Source organism: Bubalus bubalis, chromosome 22 (assembly GCF_019923935.1).
Source record: "Bubalus bubalis isolate 160015118507 breed Murrah chromosome 22, NDDB_SH_1, whole genome shotgun sequence".
Lineage (NCBI taxonomy): Eukaryota > Metazoa > Chordata > Mammalia > Artiodactyla > Bovidae > Bubalus > Bubalus bubalis.
In genome coordinates this window covers 52,583,976-52,601,198 of record NC_059178.1, presented here as the reverse complement: position 1 = coordinate 52,601,198, position 17,223 = coordinate 52,583,976, and positions in this window count along the sequence as shown.

Sequence of the window (17,223 nt, the reverse complement as noted above, 5' to 3'; positions counted from 1 at the left end):
TATTCCCACAACCATATGGTGACTTCAAAAGAGTCTTTACAATAGCTAGGACATGGGAACAACCTAGATGTCCAGCAACAGATGAAAGGATAAAGAAGCTTTGTACAGATATACAATGAAATATTACTCAGCCATTAAAGGAACACATTTGAGCCAGTTCTAATGAGATGGATTGACCTAGAGCCTATTATACAGACTGAAGTAAGTCAGAAAGAGAAAAAAACAAATATTGTATATTAACACATATATATGGAATCTAGAAAGATGGCCCTGATGAACCTATTTTCAGGGCAGCCATGGAGACTGAGACATAAAGGACAGACTTGTGGACACAGCCCGGAGAAGGAGAGGGTGGAATGAATGGAGAGAGTAACATGGAAACATATACACTACCGTACGTAAAATAGATAACCAGTAGGAATTTGCTGTATTATTCGGGGAGCTCAAACTGGTGCTCTGTGACAACCTAGAGGTCCATGAGGTCCCAAAGACTCAGACATGACTTAGCCACTGAACAACAAGAAGGGTGGGATTGGGTGGGAGGGAGGTTCAAGAGAGAGGGGATATACGCATACCTATGGCTGATTCATGTTGACATATAGTAGAAACCAACACAGTATTTTAAAGCAACTATCCTTTAATTAAAAAAATAAATAAATAACATGGAATTAAGGATCATTAAAAATAAAGATATTGGTTCTTTCATCAAGTAAAAAAGAAGACTTTATAACAGTGGCTTTCAAATTGTCTTCATCAAGCCATAGGGTTTCAAATTTACACTAAATTGTTTCAGATGAGCGTTTACTAGAGGAGATGCTTGACTTAGAGTATCTCTGCTCTCATATGTTTGTTATATTAGCTATTAATACAGAATTTAATCAGGGAGGGAAGCTGGCATTTCTACATTTGAAGACTACTGCTTTAGAATCAAACTATTTTAAAGATTTTTCTGAAAATTTAATCTGGCTTTGATCTAATATTATGATGCACTTGAGAAGAGGCATATTTTGTCTTCCTTTTATTTCACTTTCTAGAAAAGTGTTTTATTTCATTAACTTTTCTTTATAATTCAATTAATTGAAGTTTAGCATACAGTAAAATTCACTCAAGCTGTTTAAAAAACTGTTTTCCCTCAGGGCATGTGGCATCTACTTTTCAATAAAACATTTCAGGAATATGCATCAAAATGATTTTTACATGGCTGTAGGAGGCAGCTGATAACTCTGAATTTGAAAGTTTTATACATTATTATTATTGGTGCTCAAGGCTGATGCACTATGCCATCCTAAAATATGCCACTTTGGCATAAGGATCATTTTGAATTCAGTTTAGTTCAGTTCAGTCGCTCAGTGTTGTCCGACTTTGCTACCCCATGAATCGCGGCACGCCAAGCATCCCTGTCCATCACCAACTCCCGGAGTTTACTCAAACTCATGTCCATCGAGTCGGTGATGCCATCCAGCCATCTCATCCTCTGCTGTCCCCTTCTCCTCCTGCCCCCAATCCCTCCCAGCATCAGGGTCTTTTCCAATGAGTCAACTCTTCGCATGAGGTGGCCAAAGTACTGGAGTTTCAGCTTTAGCATAATTCCTTCCAATGAACACCCAGGAGTGATCTCTTTTAGAATGGACTGGTTGGATCTCCTTGCAGTCCAAGGGACTCTCAAGAGTCTTCTCCAACACCACAGTTCAAAAGCATCGATTCTTCGGCACTCAGCTTTCTTCACAGTCCAACTCTCACATCCATACATGACCACTGGAAAAACCATAGCCTTGTCTAGATGGACCTTTGTTGGCAAAGTAATGTCTCTGCTTTTGAATATGCTATCTAGGTTGGTCATAACTTTCCTTCCAAAGAGTAAGCATCTTTTAATTTCATGGCTGCAGTCACCATCTGCAGTGATTTTGAAGCCCCCAAAAATAAAGTTTGACACTGTTTCCACTGTTTCCCCATCTATTTCCCATGAAGTGATGGGACCAGATGCCATGATCTTCGTTTTCTGAATGTTGAGCTTTAAGCCAACCTTTTCACTCTCCTCTTTCACTTTCATCAAGAGGCTTTTTAGTTCCTCTTCACTTTCTGCCATAAGTGAATCTGCATATCTGAGGTTATTGGTAATCTTGATTCCAGCTTGTGCTTCTTCCAGTCCAGCATTTCTCATGATGTACTCTGCATAGAAGTTAAATAAGCAGGGTGACAATATACAACCTTGACCTACTCCTTTTCCTATTTGGAACCAGTCTGTTGTTCCATGTCCAGTTCTAACTGTTGCTTCCTGACCTGCATACAGATTTCTCAAGAGGCAGGTCAGGTGGTCTGGTATTCCCATCTCTTTCAGAATTTCCACAGTTGATTGTGATCCACACAGTCAAAGGCTTTGGCATAGTCAATAAAGCAGAAATAGATGTTTTTCTGAAACTGTCTTGCTTTTTCGATGATTCAGCGGATGTTGGCCATTTGATCTCCGGTTCTGAGGTCAGGGGCAGCGGCTGAGAGTGCCAGGCTGCGACGGTGCAGGAACGGCCAAGAGGAGCTACCCCACACCCGAGGCCAGGGGCAGCGGCCGAGAAGAGCTATTTGAGTTAAAGACACTTAAAAAACAGCAGAAGCAGAAAGCGCATTCTCATTTCCCCTTCTCTTCCTGAAAATAGGAGATAAAAACTTCCATGTGAAAAATACCATGCCTGGACTGGAGAGAAAGAAACATTCTTCCAGAGGGAGTAAAAGCCGAAAATATTTTATACAAACAGACCTTGTTAGAATAATGCTCATCTTTCTTTAGCCTCCAGGTATATTTTTATTTTTTCCACAATCATCTTTCCTCATTCAACCCAGTACAAAAATAGTTACATTTTGCCACATCTTCTTCATGCGTTAACGAAGACTCCCATTTCATATAAAACACACATAATACATTTATATGTTTTTCTCCTGTTGACCAGTCTTTTGTCAATTTAATTCTTAGCCAGATCCTCAAAATCCCTAAGACAGGTAAAAATCTGCCTCTTCTTTGTTGCCACATTTTATGGTGGAGACATTTAAGAATGTAACTGTTTGTTTTAAAAAAATGTATTGATGTAAATCTAGCATTATTTTCTGAAAAAAAAAATATGGATTGTAGCTGCAGGCATATTCGCATCTAATCTTCACTCAGAGGTAACGCGGTCTTAGATTCTGACAAGAGGTTTATTTCATTTCCTTTCCATAAGAAGACACCAGCTTTTTCGCCTGCCTGGATGACTTCCTTAATCTTCGCATGATCAACACCTTAGCGTGCCTACACTGTGTCTTTTGCCAGAGAACTGAGTCTCTTCTCTGCTACTCACCTTTTACAAACAGTCTGGTTTGGAGTGAAAATAAAATTAAGTTGGAGCAAAGCCTGAAAAATATGAAAGTTCCTATCCTGAGCCAGACTGTGCAAATGGATCCAAGAGGAAAATGGAAGAAAAAATAGCCGATAGGTAAAATTGAGTGAATGGAAAGAGACTTACTACTCCTGGTCTCTCCCATCCACACCAGAAAAATTCAAAATGGGGCAGAAGTGAAGAGAGTAACATGAGAAGACCTTGGGGTAAGAATACCTGTGTGTATGGTGGAGTGAGAACAAGGAATTTGTGTTTCTTGAGCAATTTAACAGTGACTGCTATATTGAGTTCAGTAAACACGTCACCTGATTGTGTTTGTCCCGTCACAGGTCTTAGCTGTACTTGGTAAACGCTCAATGTCTACCCGTATGTCAATGGGTTGTGATCAGTGTGATACTGAAAGATGTCAGGAAGTTTAATGAGACGTGGTAACTGATGTCTCTTAGAGAAAAGCAGGTAGGAAGAACAGTGTAAAACGTACAGGGGGATAGGTGTAATAATAGTAATGGAGGTCTACCAAGTGACCGAGGCATGTTTTTTAAGAACAACGGTGATTTTTTTCTTAAGATTCAGACAAATCATCTTTCAACTTAAACTTGTAAATTATCTCAACTGATCTTGCCACAGAAAAATAAAATACACAAGAAAACTTTCGGAAGGCCTAGGAGTCTGGTTTCTGAGAGAATTATTCATGATAAGCATAACCCCTGAAGGATGTATTCATTTAGCAATTACTTGATAAACACCTACAATTAGCAGGCACTGTTCCAAATATTTGGAACACTGCAGAGAACAAAAGTGACAAAATCTCCTTGCAGCGGGGAATTTATATTCTACTGGGAGAAACTGACAATTAACAAAATACATACATTGTATGATAGACGGTTGAAGGGGAGCAGAATCTGCTACCCCAAAATGTGCCTCCTTGACAAGAATTCTCCTGAGTTGCTTATTTTTAAGAAATAGTAAACACAGGAGAAGAGGAAAAGTTATGCTTCTGCAAGAATCCTGGAGTGGGTTTCCCTTTCCTTCTCCAGGGGATCTTCCTGATCGAACCCACATCTCTCGCTTTGGCACCCAGATTCTTTACCACTGAGTCACCCGGAAAGCCTTTGCTCTACTATTTCCACATAATTCAAGAATCGAATTCTTTATTCTGATGGCTCCTGCCAAATAACATATTACAGATTTCCACCAACCCGGGCATCTTTTTAAGTAATGCCTTCTGTTGTGTATGAGTTATAATGACATTCTTCTGATTCAAAGACCAATAACCTCACCAGGTCTGTGAGGATGTGGGAAGTAGAAGCTTTGTGATGGCCCTGCATTTCGTCCCATCTATTCTTCTTAACTCATCACACTGTCTCAGAGATGGATTAAAACTCTATTTCATATGAAACATAAATTTTGTGCACAGCTTTCCTCTGCGATTTTGTCAGCCCTTCTACAACTCTGAAATATCTTGAACTGTTTAGAAACACAAAACTACTTTTTTATTCATTTTTACTTCCATACTTAAGAAGTCAAGAGGGCATTCTTATTGATAAATAGAGACACTGAATTCTTTCTGACCTGGTATGCACTGATAAAGAACCCACCTGTCAATGCAGGAGATACAAGAGACACTGGTTCAATCCCGGGGTCAGAAAGATCCTTGGGAATATGAAATGGCAACCCACTGCAGTATTTTTGCCCGAATAATTCCTTGCACAGAGGAGATGGTGGGCTACAGTCCATGGGGTCACAAAAGAGTCAGAGACAACTGAGCGAATGAGCACAGCACAGCATGTATCAGTGTGCATGGCTTGAATTCTATCTACCGCACATAATCTGGAGTGCCTACTGACAACTTGGAAGACCTGCTTCCCTCAGATTGACTAAACTATATGTAATTTTGACTCTGGGCTTTCTTGTTGGTTCAGTGGTGAAGAATCTGCCTGCCAGTGCAGGAGACCCAGGTTCAATCTTTGGGTAAGGAAGATCCCCTGGAGGAGGAAATGACAACCCACGCCAGTATTCTTGCCTGAAAAATCCCATGGACAGAGAAGCCTGGTGGGCTACAATTCATGGGGTCACAAAAGAGTCAGCCAGAATTTAGCCAGTAAACCACATCAAGTGAAGAAGAACTAAATAGCCTCTTGAGGAAAGGTAAAAAGGAGAGTGAAAAAGTTGGCTTAAAGCTCAACATTCAGAAAACAAAGATCAAGGAATCCAATCCCATCACTTCATGGCAAATAGATAGGGAAACGGTGGTTGACTTTATTCTTCTGGGTTTCAAAATCACTACAGATGGTGATTGCAGCCATGAAATTAAAAGATGCTTACTCTTTGGAAGAAAAGTTATGACCAACCTAGACAGCATATTAAAAAGCAGAGATGTTACTTTGTCAACAAAGATCTGTCTAGTCAAGGCTATGGTTTTTCCAGTGGTCATGTATGGATGTGAGAGTTGGACCATAAAGAAAGCTGAGTGCCAAAGAATTTTTGCTTTTGAACTGTGATGCTGGAGAAGACTCTTGAGAGTCCCTTGGGCTGCTAGGAGATCCAACCAGTCCATCCTAAAGGAGAACAGTCCTGGGTGTTCATTGGAAGGACTGATGCTGAAGCTGAAACTCCAATACTTTGGCCACCTGATGTGAGGAGCTGACTCACTGGAAAAGACCCTGATGTTGGGAAAGATTGAGGGCAGGAGGAGAAGGGGATGACAGAGGATGAGAGGGTTAGATGGCATCACTGACTCAATGGACATGGGTTTGGGTGGACTCCGGGAGTTGGTGATGGACAGGGAGGCCTGGTGTGCTGCAGTTCATGGGGTCACAAAGAGTCGGACATGACTGAGGGACTGAACTGAACTGAAACCACAACAACAATCCTGACTCTTGACCCTGGCCTGCCTTTGCTTAGTCTTCACAAAGAGTAAAAATTCTTTCTCTGCCCTTTTGAGATGTAAATATCTTTGAAATGGCTAACAGTTTTACAAACGAGGAATGTCTTCCTCAAGGACCTGGGAATGATCTCATTAAGTGTCACCAGCAAGGAAGAGGCTTTCCCAGGCTCCAAGGGAAGGTTAAGAGCTCAAAGTAATGGGTACCAATGGCAAACAGTCTAGTCACCAACAAATGTATCTGCAGACTCAGGAATAACTCAATGTACTGGATACACGCCATGGTTCAGCCTCTCTCCAGCTCACACTACCCTCCTTCATCCACACTTTCACAGCTTGTTTTGAGGATTCATGATTAAACTGGGTGTGCACAGATAATTCAGGATAATATTTACATCTGTGTCATCTGATTAGCAGTCTTAATTGCATCCAGAACCTTAATTCCCTTTTGTCATGTAACATACCATATTCATAGCATCTGAAGTTTACAAAGTAGATATCTTTGGGGAGTCGCCCACCACATTCTATAGAATGTCTTGGTCTGAATAATTCTGGATTAGTAAAAAAATTGAAATGGAATCACACACATTTTCTATCCTTGGCAGTTTAAATAGAGTCTGTTGATTAATGAGTTTCAGGTGAAAAGAAAAGAAAGTACATTAACCCAAAGTGAGTGAATTGTGTTATCTGTACCATTTGTGAGGGTTTAGAATTCTATGTATATATCTGTCAATTCAACAAAGCCATTGAGCATGTGTACCAAACACAGTATTTGTGACTTTAAATAAAGCAGATACAACTCCTATTAAAATTACAAGCCAGGGAATTCCCTGGCGGTGCGGTGATTAGGACTCTGTACTTTCGTTGTGAAGGACCCAGGTTTGATCTCTAGTTGGGGAACTAACATCCTGCACATCCATAAATAAATAAATAAAATTACCTAACAGTGAAAATGAAAAATATTTAAAATATACACAAAAACATAAGTATATTACACATTTGAAATTTCTGAATATTTTAAAACAAAATATATTCAATATCTATAGTGATTATTTTACTTTATCATTAGGGAAAAAGTGATATTTGACTTTTCTATTTTTCTCTTCTTTAATGCAAGGCTATGTTGAATAGAAATGTGAATTTGCATACTTAGATGAAAATAATATTGAGTGAGAGAGCTGTGTTTAAAACCATTTAGACAGTATTTCAATTTGATATTTGGCAATTCTCTTAAGGTTAATGGAACAGTCTTTGAGATAACATCCAATTTCAACACTGCTATAATTCTACCTGGTTCATGCTCACTCTAGAAGAAATGAGATAGTAATGATACTGTATCACATTTAATGAAATATGAGAAGTGGATGTGTCTGCACTAAATTTTTTGAAATGAAAAAAAGTTGTATGAACCTAAAGTTTGTCAAAGTTTCTAAGACAATAGGAGAAGACAGAAATATGCCATGCTTCCCATGATGAAATAGAGAATGTCATTTCTGCCCAACTAGTTTCATCATCATATGGTCTTAACTTTATACTGTCTGGACTTCTTCTGCCCTGAACAGTCCTAAGATTTTCTAGAAATTAGAATTAGAGACTTGTAGAGTAGAGGTTCTCAGAATTATACACTGACTTTCCTTGTACTGCTTGTTTTCCAAATGCAGAGAATGAAAGTCAAGTGGCACCTTGAGTTTAAGAGATATGATCAAGTATTTTCTAGGAAGAGACAAGGACAGCTCTGGGAGTAAGTCAACATGGACAGCTTCTTATTCCGCTCCCATGAACACTTCTGCTCTATTGGTTTAGAAAAGCTCCCAATTTCACTCAGATTTTTCCAGTCAAATTTTTTAATGTAATTTAAAGCAGTTACTGGAATATATATAATGTATTTTTTTCTGGTTCTAATTATGCAGTTTTTAAACATTAAAAATATTGATACTATTATAATTATCCCATCATCAGAGATACTTACTGTTAAAAGTTCAACCCATAATCACCAGATTGTTTTCTTCATAGATGTAGATACTAAAAAAGAAAACAACAGAAGATCACATTAAAAACATGACTCTGAGTTTGTATCCATTTTTCTTCTGCCTACCAAGCCTTCCTGTCCATCACATCTTTCTAAAAATGTATTCAGTTATTCATCTTTCATTCATACTCCCTTGGCATGAGATCCCTTTTGTTCCTATTATTAGTGAAGATTTATTTTCCTCTCCAGGAACACACTTTAGCTTGCAGTTTCTTGGTAATACTCATTTCAGTGGTGAAGCTCTTTTTGTAGGCATTTGTGAGTCTATTAGGTCAGTGAAGGGGGATATTTATCATCATTTGCTGCTGTTTAGTCACTCAGTCATGTCTAACTCTTTGCAGCCCCATGAACTGCAGTCCATCGGGCTCCTCTGCCCATGGGATTTCCCAGGTGATAATACTGGAGTGGGTTGCCATTTCCTTCTCCAGGGATCTTCCTGACCCAGGGATCAAACCCAAGTCTCCTGCATTGGCAGATGGATTCTTTACCACTGAGGCACCTGGAAATCCCATATAACGTCTTATAAAACCATTAAACGTATCGTCAAAGCTATTGCTATACCAGTGGTTATGTACAGACATGAGAGGTGGACCATAAAGAAGGCTGAGCACCAAAGAATTGATTTTTTCAAATTGTGTTGTTGGAGAAGACTCTTGAGTCCCTTGGACAGCAAGGAGATCAAACCAGTCCATCCTAAAGGAAATCAACCCTGAATATGCATTGGAAGAACTGATGCTGAAACTCTAATACTTTGGCCACCTAATACAGAGAGCCAACTCACTGGAAAAGACTCTGATGCTGGGAAAGATTGAGGGCAGGAGGAGAAGGGGATGACAGAGGGTGAGATGGTTGGATGGCATCACCAACTCAATATTCATGAGTTTGAGCAAACTCCAGGAGATATGCCTGGTGTGCTGTAGTCAATGAGTCGCAAAGAGTAGGACATGACTGAGTGACTGAACAACAACAATATTCTATAAAACTCTTAGGCATAATTCTAAAGCATCTCATGATCTTTTTGCTTTACTCCTCATTAAAAAAAAAAAGTCAATCAATACTACAAATCTAAAGGCACATGCTTGAAACCTTAGTTTAAAACTTCTAGACTTCAGTACATTATAAAACTAATGGGAGGAAATAAATACGTAATTGGTTTTACTGGCAGGCTTGAGACTCCAAAGATAAATTTTACCAGCATCAAAATGGCCTGTGAAAGAGTTCCTGTAGCCGCAGTTGTAATTAGCATTTTGTTACAAGGAACTAACCTTGGATTTATATGCAGTTTAAAAAAAAATATGGGATTGAACCAGGTCTTCTGCATTGTATGCAGACTCTTTCCCCTCTAAGCCACCCATATAGTTCATCTCTAGAGATTGAAGAATTATTTCCAGAGTCAGAACTAGAATAAAAAGTTTAAGACTTTTCACAAATACAATCTGACAAAAGCTTTAAGGGACAACATAACAATTTTTTCAAGTGTAACTCTTCTAAGATTTACATTGTTTATAATTCTCTTGCAGTGACTCCTTCAAACCCTGATGTCATACATCTGTGTATTTACTCACATATCTGGGTGTGTTTGTTTTTTTGTTTGTTATACAAATTATGAGCATGGAAGGACTGCGAAGGAAAGAATGGAAAAAGAAAGATGGGGAGATAATGACAGAACACGAGAAAGAAAGATTTTTAGTGTTTCAGCAGTCCAAGTATATGAGTCATTTGGATTGCTTGCAAATTGTTCTACATCCAACACAAGCAAAGATTGTGTAGCTTAGAGACATTTTCCCTTCTCTATTTTGTCTGGAATTCTTAATATGCAAGGTTACCCATCTATGCAGAATGCTGCATTCTGATATGAATTTATTAAACTGAAATATGAGGTAAGATGATGTGATTAAAAACTGCATTAAAATTAGATGTAAGAGTCTTAATGCCAGTACATTTTGAGTTCTTCAATGATTTTTAAAGAGAAAAGAAAAAAATAACAAAATTATCTCATTTTTGCATTATGCCTAAATTTGCTGCCAGTTCACAAAATATTCATTTCTGACTTGTTAGACTTTTTCTTACTATGTTTCCAAGTTTCTGATGATAGGAGAGAGACATGCAGAAGCTCAGTTTTCTACTGGAAACATAACTATTAAGGCACTTTAAGATTCCAGGCAGTTTTTTCTCCAATAAATCAACAGGAAATTTGCTCCCTTATTAATGAGAAAGGGACATGATTTATCAGCATGGCAAATAATACAATTACAAGGGAATCTGTATTTTGAGTGAAGTGTGAAAGTCATTCAGTCATGTGTGACTCTTTGTGACCCTATGGACTATAGAGCCCATGGAATTCTCCAGGCCAGAATACTGGAGTGGGTAGCCTTTCCCTTCTCCAGGGGATCTTCTCAACGCAGGGATCAAACCCAAGTATCTCTCATTTTGGGCAGATTCTTTACCAGCTGAGCCACAAGGGAAGCCCAAGAATACTGGAATGGGGTAGCCTGTCCCTTCTTCAGCGGATCTTCCCGACCCAAGAATTGAACTGGGGTCTCCTGCATTGCAGGCAGATTCTTTACCAACTGAGCTATCAGGGAAGGCCCTATATTTTGATCCCTACATTAAATAAGTAAGATTTGGTAGTAAATATAATAATGCTCTCGATTGTGGATTCCTATCTCTGTTTATTTTATTAAAAATGTTATTACTGTAATGTAAATAAAATGTTCAATTTCAGCTTCTCCTGGTGATCCAAATATTTTCACAAAGAAAGGACAGCTGTCCCTGGACTCAATGATTGGGACAGTTAGCTGTAAGTCAAGCCACCACAAACCCCTCAGAGAGGAAAGAGTTTTGTGCATGCGCCCTCAGGAAGCTACTTTGAACAATGCATTAATATGCATTTCTCTCTCATCATTCCTCTGGCCTTCTCCTCTGGGGTGGTTCCTTTAGGGATCTATCATTACATTGCACCTGGCCCCCAGCCACTGGTTTATCTAAAATTCTTTTTACTGTCATCTCTCAACATTTGGGAACACACACACACACTCAGCAAAAGGGTCTATCATTTTACAGTAATCAAAGACACTTGGCGAAATGAGATGCCAAAGCGATATACACTTCAGGCCACTCCTTTTGCTGATAAATTATTTTCCCTCCATGTCTCTGTCTCTCTGTTTTCCTCTCTCTCTCCTCTCTCCACTTTTCTTTAGAGGTCTCTTTCTCACACGCATATAAATACAAAACTGCGTGTCTGTGAACATAGTAGTGCACAACTACAGGTTTCGTGAGATTGTGTCCGCCTTTCTAGTTGAACAAAAACACATACTAGTATCTCACTTATAATTTCTTTGAGCTGTTCCCACAGTGCTCCTAGTCCAAAGCATAATAGTAATGCTATTAATGCTATTGAACTGAACGATTGCAAACACAAAAGAATAGTGTAGTCCAGAGAAATGTGAAATGTGGACAGAAAAAGAAAATTATTAATCTTTTGACAACTACTCTGTTGATAGAGCACTAGAGATGTTGTAGGTGTTTCTCTGATGCTTAGCATGACGTTGCAGGATATGCATTCATTTTACAATTTTCCAGGTGAAGCAATGGGCTCACAATGGGAAAAGAAACAACCCACCCTGCATGCGTGCACGCTAAGTTGCTTCAGTCATGTCCGACTCTTTGTGACCCTATGAACTGTAGCCCACCCGGCTCCACTGTCCGTAGGATTCTCCAGTCCATCCTAGGTCACTCTTAATGCTCAGTGATAGAGACAAAATGTTAATCCTCAATTGTTGACACAAAAGGTGTTCTACTTCTATGAATTAGTCAGTATCAGTAGGCAATTTTCACAGAATGGCTCTATTCAATCAGAAGAATTGCATATGCTGAGATCATTATTTGAGAATTATTTTTCTGGAATTTTTCAGATAGTAAAGTTCCCAAATTTCAGTAGAAATGGATGAAACTATATAGTCAGTGGGTGGGTGCCTCTCTGTCTCTCTCTCTGTCACCCAGCTAACTATACTGCATCTAGATCTATGGGTTATTGTGTAAACATGCATCGATTTGCAGCTCAAAGTCTGAGTAGTGCTGGTTGGAAACCTTAGGGATGACCCAGCTGAAATCTAAAACTGGCCCAGGGACTCAGAGGGCAAGGGGAGACCAGAGGCAGAGGTGGATCATTCCAGAAGGGTAGATGACAGCTTTCATGAAGGAGGAAACTTACTTACCTACAGGACTTGTCTTGGGCTCTGCCAGGTTAAGTTGGTCTCTGCACCCCCGGCCAAAGTCTTGAGCTTATTTAGAGGATTTTAACTTCTGTCTTGGATTTGGCCAAGAGGATCTCAGCCCTACATTGGTCTCTCAAGGCTGGTGTCCTTGAAATGGCTCCACCTTTGGCCTTTGGTTTTAGAGGGGGAAAGTTATATCCCCAGGGATGTACATACATCCCCAGGGCAGGGTGGGGAGGAGCCTTCTTGGGTCCACAGAGTCACTCTGTGGTCATGGCCTCTCCAAGACCTCCTCTAACACTGCCCCTCGTGAAACGCTCTTACATCTCACATGACCCCCGTGGGCCCTGAGGGATCACCAAGGGGTACAGCTGCCTGGAGGTGGCTCATGGGTGGCTCTCTGGCTGCTCTGGAGGCAGATACTGCAGCAGTGATGCAAGCATACCCACATGGGCTCTTTTGTCCATCAGTCTTGCACATCATAACCTTTGACATGTGACCCCCTTCTTATAACCAGCTACTTGAGGAGGGTCTTTGCAAGTGGTACTCAGCCTCTTTAATCCTCTTTTGGGGGCACCCTCTTTGGCATGGTGACAGGAAAAAGCTTGCGTCAGACCTGACTCTGCGTCCACACAGATCAAGTATATTTAGAACCTTCACTCGGAGGCAGAGGGGATCAATATAGCCAATTTGCCAACTCCTCACTGGTTGGGAACTCCTGTGAATGGCCCCAGACTCCTTTGGCAGTTGCCTTGTGTTGTTTAGGACACACGGGATGTCCTGTTACTGCATTAACTGAGTCATTGTAGCTCAAGGGCAATCCGGCACCCTTGACTAAACACCATCACCCCCGGGCACTGCAGTGGCCACTCTCCCTTTGCAGTCCATCAGCTGGACCTCCTGCAGGCTCAGGTGCTTGGGCTCACACCTAGACCAGGGCATCATCTTCCCAACTGCCAGGCGATGTCCATGCCTCATGAGTCAGGACATGGAATTCAGGCTCTTGCAGGTGAACCTAAATGTCTTTTCAAACATCCTGACCCTACAAGAGTTTATTCATGATCATCCCACTATCCAAGCCACAGAGTTAAACCCTTTAGGATAGCCCATCAGTCAGTGTGAAGGGTCAATGGCCACCTTCACGAGTGATCACCAGCCAGCCCCTCTGAGTTCAGCCCACTGGCTGCTGAGGTTCACCCCTGTGTCCTTGCAGACGGTGCCAGTGTTGAGCTGAGCAGTGACTGCATTCCCTGCGCACAGATGGCTTAGACCAGACCCATCTGCACATCAGGCGTTGGTGGGAATTTCCCCCACTCCCTCTCTACAGGACGCAGGGGCCACCTAGGGAGAGGGCTGGGGGATTTGGAAGGTCTATACACTCTATAGGGTCTACATTTTCCTGAGTAAAATCTGAAACTGGCCCCTGTACATGGAGGCAGGGAGAGACACCAAAAAGAGACCGATCACTCCAGACTGGTAGGTGGCAGTCACAGGGAGCCCACCCTGGCTCTCTGCAATGACCTAGAGGTGTGGGATGGGGGAGGGAAGGAGGCTCAAGAGCGAGAGGTATACGTGTAAATGTAACCGACTCCCTTCGTTGTATGGCAGAAACCAACACAATATCGTAAAGCCATTTTCCTCCAATTAAAAAATTAATTTTTTTTTAAAGTAAGGGGACTTGGGTTTATATGGCTAATCTTGGGCAGTTTCAAAGGACTCAGTCTCTCTCCCTGCTGAATCCTGTAAGTCTATACACAGGTTCTGATGGGATTCCGCCACTTTTTCAATCTAGAGGGTCTCAATGACACAGTGCTTCCTTGAGTTTACTTCCTTGAAACGGCTGCTAACAGAGGCCTAGTAGGTGGAAAGTACACCCCAAGGATGGGACCATGTTGGAGGTGAGGGGTGTGGGTGGGGGTAAGGAGCATTGCCTGGTCCAGCCTGGGGGTCCACATGGTCACATCTTCTCAATGACCCCCTCCAGCAGGTAGGTATTGGGTGAGTTGTTGGAATATTAAAACCTGTTGATTGGATATCTTCATGGCCAATTCTTGTATTTATCTGACCTTCAGTCTTCTCCTCTGGGAATGACATCAACAATGGTACGTACATCACAGTTCTGCAAACTGCCAGATGTGAGAGGAGATTTGACCATGGGATATATAAAATATACATATACATCTACAGGTCCTTTTAGTAAAAGCTTTTGTTCCCTTGACTATGTGAAACATGGTGGTTAAGTCAAATATTGAGGGTTCTAAGACTGGGACTGCTGGGAATTACTGAAAATAAAGTCTGTTTTAGATGTCTTAATTCAATCTCATCTTCCTTGCCTCTCTGATGAAGATGGTAGGTCATTTACCATGTTCTCAGTGTAGGTTCCTGGGAGAAAAGCAGTTTCTCTTAACTCCCTTAGTTTTAATTCTATAACCTGTGAGGGCATCTGAGCTAACCAGAAAATTGTTGCCCTATCTGTGCATGCATGGTATCTTATTCACTGTTAAAAGTCACATTTTAAACATTTTTATTTATTTATTTATTATTTTTTGGCTGTGCTGGGTCTTCATTGCTGTGTGAGGGCTTTCTCTAGTTGCAGTACATGGGTTTCTCATTGTGGTGGCTTCCCTTGTTGTGGAGCCTGGGTTCTGGGGCACGCAGGGCTCAGTAGCTGCGGATCAAGGGCTCTAGAGAACAGGCTCAGTAGCTGTGGGGCCTGGGCTCAGTTGCTCCGTGACATATGGGATCTTCCTGAACCAGGAATCGAATCCGTATCCCCTGCATTGCAAGGCAGATTCCTAACCACTGGACCACCAGGGACGTCCTTGTTCACTGTTAATATCACTCAAGCAATCTCCCCTTCATTGGTCGGGAGACTGTATAACCTCCAGCAGTTAAGGGGATAAAAGTTACATTTAACCATCACAACTCTGCATGTCACAGTTCCCAAGAAACCTCAGCATGGCTGCCTGACTGGGGGCAGCCAGTCAGGTATGTGTTGGAACCAGTATATATTCCAGGGTATATGTTGGAACCAGTCTTCTCAGGCTGACCAGGCCTTACCTACACCATCTCACTGTGAAACTTTTAGCTATTATGGGAATGATGAAAGAGAAACTCACTTCTTGAATCTATATGAAAAGATCAGTTTTCCTTTCCTTTCTAGCTCACATGAACACACGAACACAATCTCTCTTTTTCTCTCACTCTACAAAGCCCTCCAAGTGAATGATATTTAGACTAAAGGGTTACTTAAAGATAGTTTCACTTTTCTTGGGAATTGTTACTCATCAAGTATTGTTTACAGAGGAGCTTTGAAGGTTATGTGAGCGTAGTTTAATACTGAGAAATTCACGCAAGGCTTTTAAACTTATCCTGCATTTTTTTTTTTTAAACCTCAGAGGTATATGGCTTAGCCAACTTTATAGAAAAGTTTTATTGAAAAACAGGATAATTTAAAAATTTACCAAGAATGCAGACTTTCATCACTGAATGCTTTTGAAAAATTTGGCTGTCCTTCCTTTCTTTACTAGAGGGAAAAAAATAAAAAGACAAGGAAAAATGATTTTTATGGCTTTTCCAGAATTTTAGAATAGTTTCTTCCATAACTGAGATCATTCCCTGGTGGTATTTCCATTCAGAAAAACCACAAACATTTTTATGCCTTTTTCCTCCTATGAATTTTAGTGGAAACAGTGTCAGAATACAAAGAAGCTCACACGTAAGCTATTTTTGAGATAGCCACAAGCTCAGTTTCATGGTGTTTTGAGTAAGTCTTCGACACTGTTCTTTGAATTTGGCCTAAAAGACACTAACATTCAATTGATTATTAATAACTCTAGGAAGAGGGATGCAGAAATATATCCCTTACCCACCAAGTATATTGCAACTCACATATGCCACATAACCACAGGTGTCTGCCCACTGACATCTGGCTCTTGAATAAGGAGGTGGGATGCCTGGGTTATAGAGGAAAGAGAAGAAGGTCAAGGTCAAGCTAGCTGGCTCCTATCACACCACCAAAGTTCCTCCTCTCTCATAGGCTCCAATGCTGTTGGAAGTTGTGATAACCTTCTGACTTCTTCCTGTCCCAACACACCATCTGTTCTAAGTTTTTCAAGCCTCAAACTATTGCAGACAAATTTCCCACTGTAGATTTGCTGGCTAAAGTCATCCATTTTTTTAATCTCATGGATGTAAAAACCCACAGTCAAAACTGTTTACATACTACATGCTTACTGCTGATGTTCACACATTTGTATGCTTTGTACCAAGAATCCTATCATTTTGTGACACTCTTCCCAGCAAGGGAACCCAAGCTCAGTAGTTGATACTCTGATAAGATCAAACCAAATTGCTAAGGTAATTGGTTAATACACCTCACACAGATTATAGATATTAATAAGGGGATCTCAGCTCTCTTGCTCTCCTGAACATCTGTAGCTCTGATGGGCTCAGTCGCTCAATCATGTTCAACTCTGCAACTCTTTGGACTGTGGTCTGCCATGCCCATGGGATTTTTCAGGCAAGAATACTGGAGTGGGTTGCCATTTCCTCCTCCCGGGGACCTTCCTGACCCAGGACTTGAATCCGTGTCTCCTGCATTGCAGGCAGATTCTTTACCCACTGGGCCATCGCGGAAGCTTGCAGCTCTGATGGTGAGATGCAATGTGATGGTCTCAAAGCAGCACATAATGCTCTCCTGCAAGTTGTCTACTGACAGCATTTTCT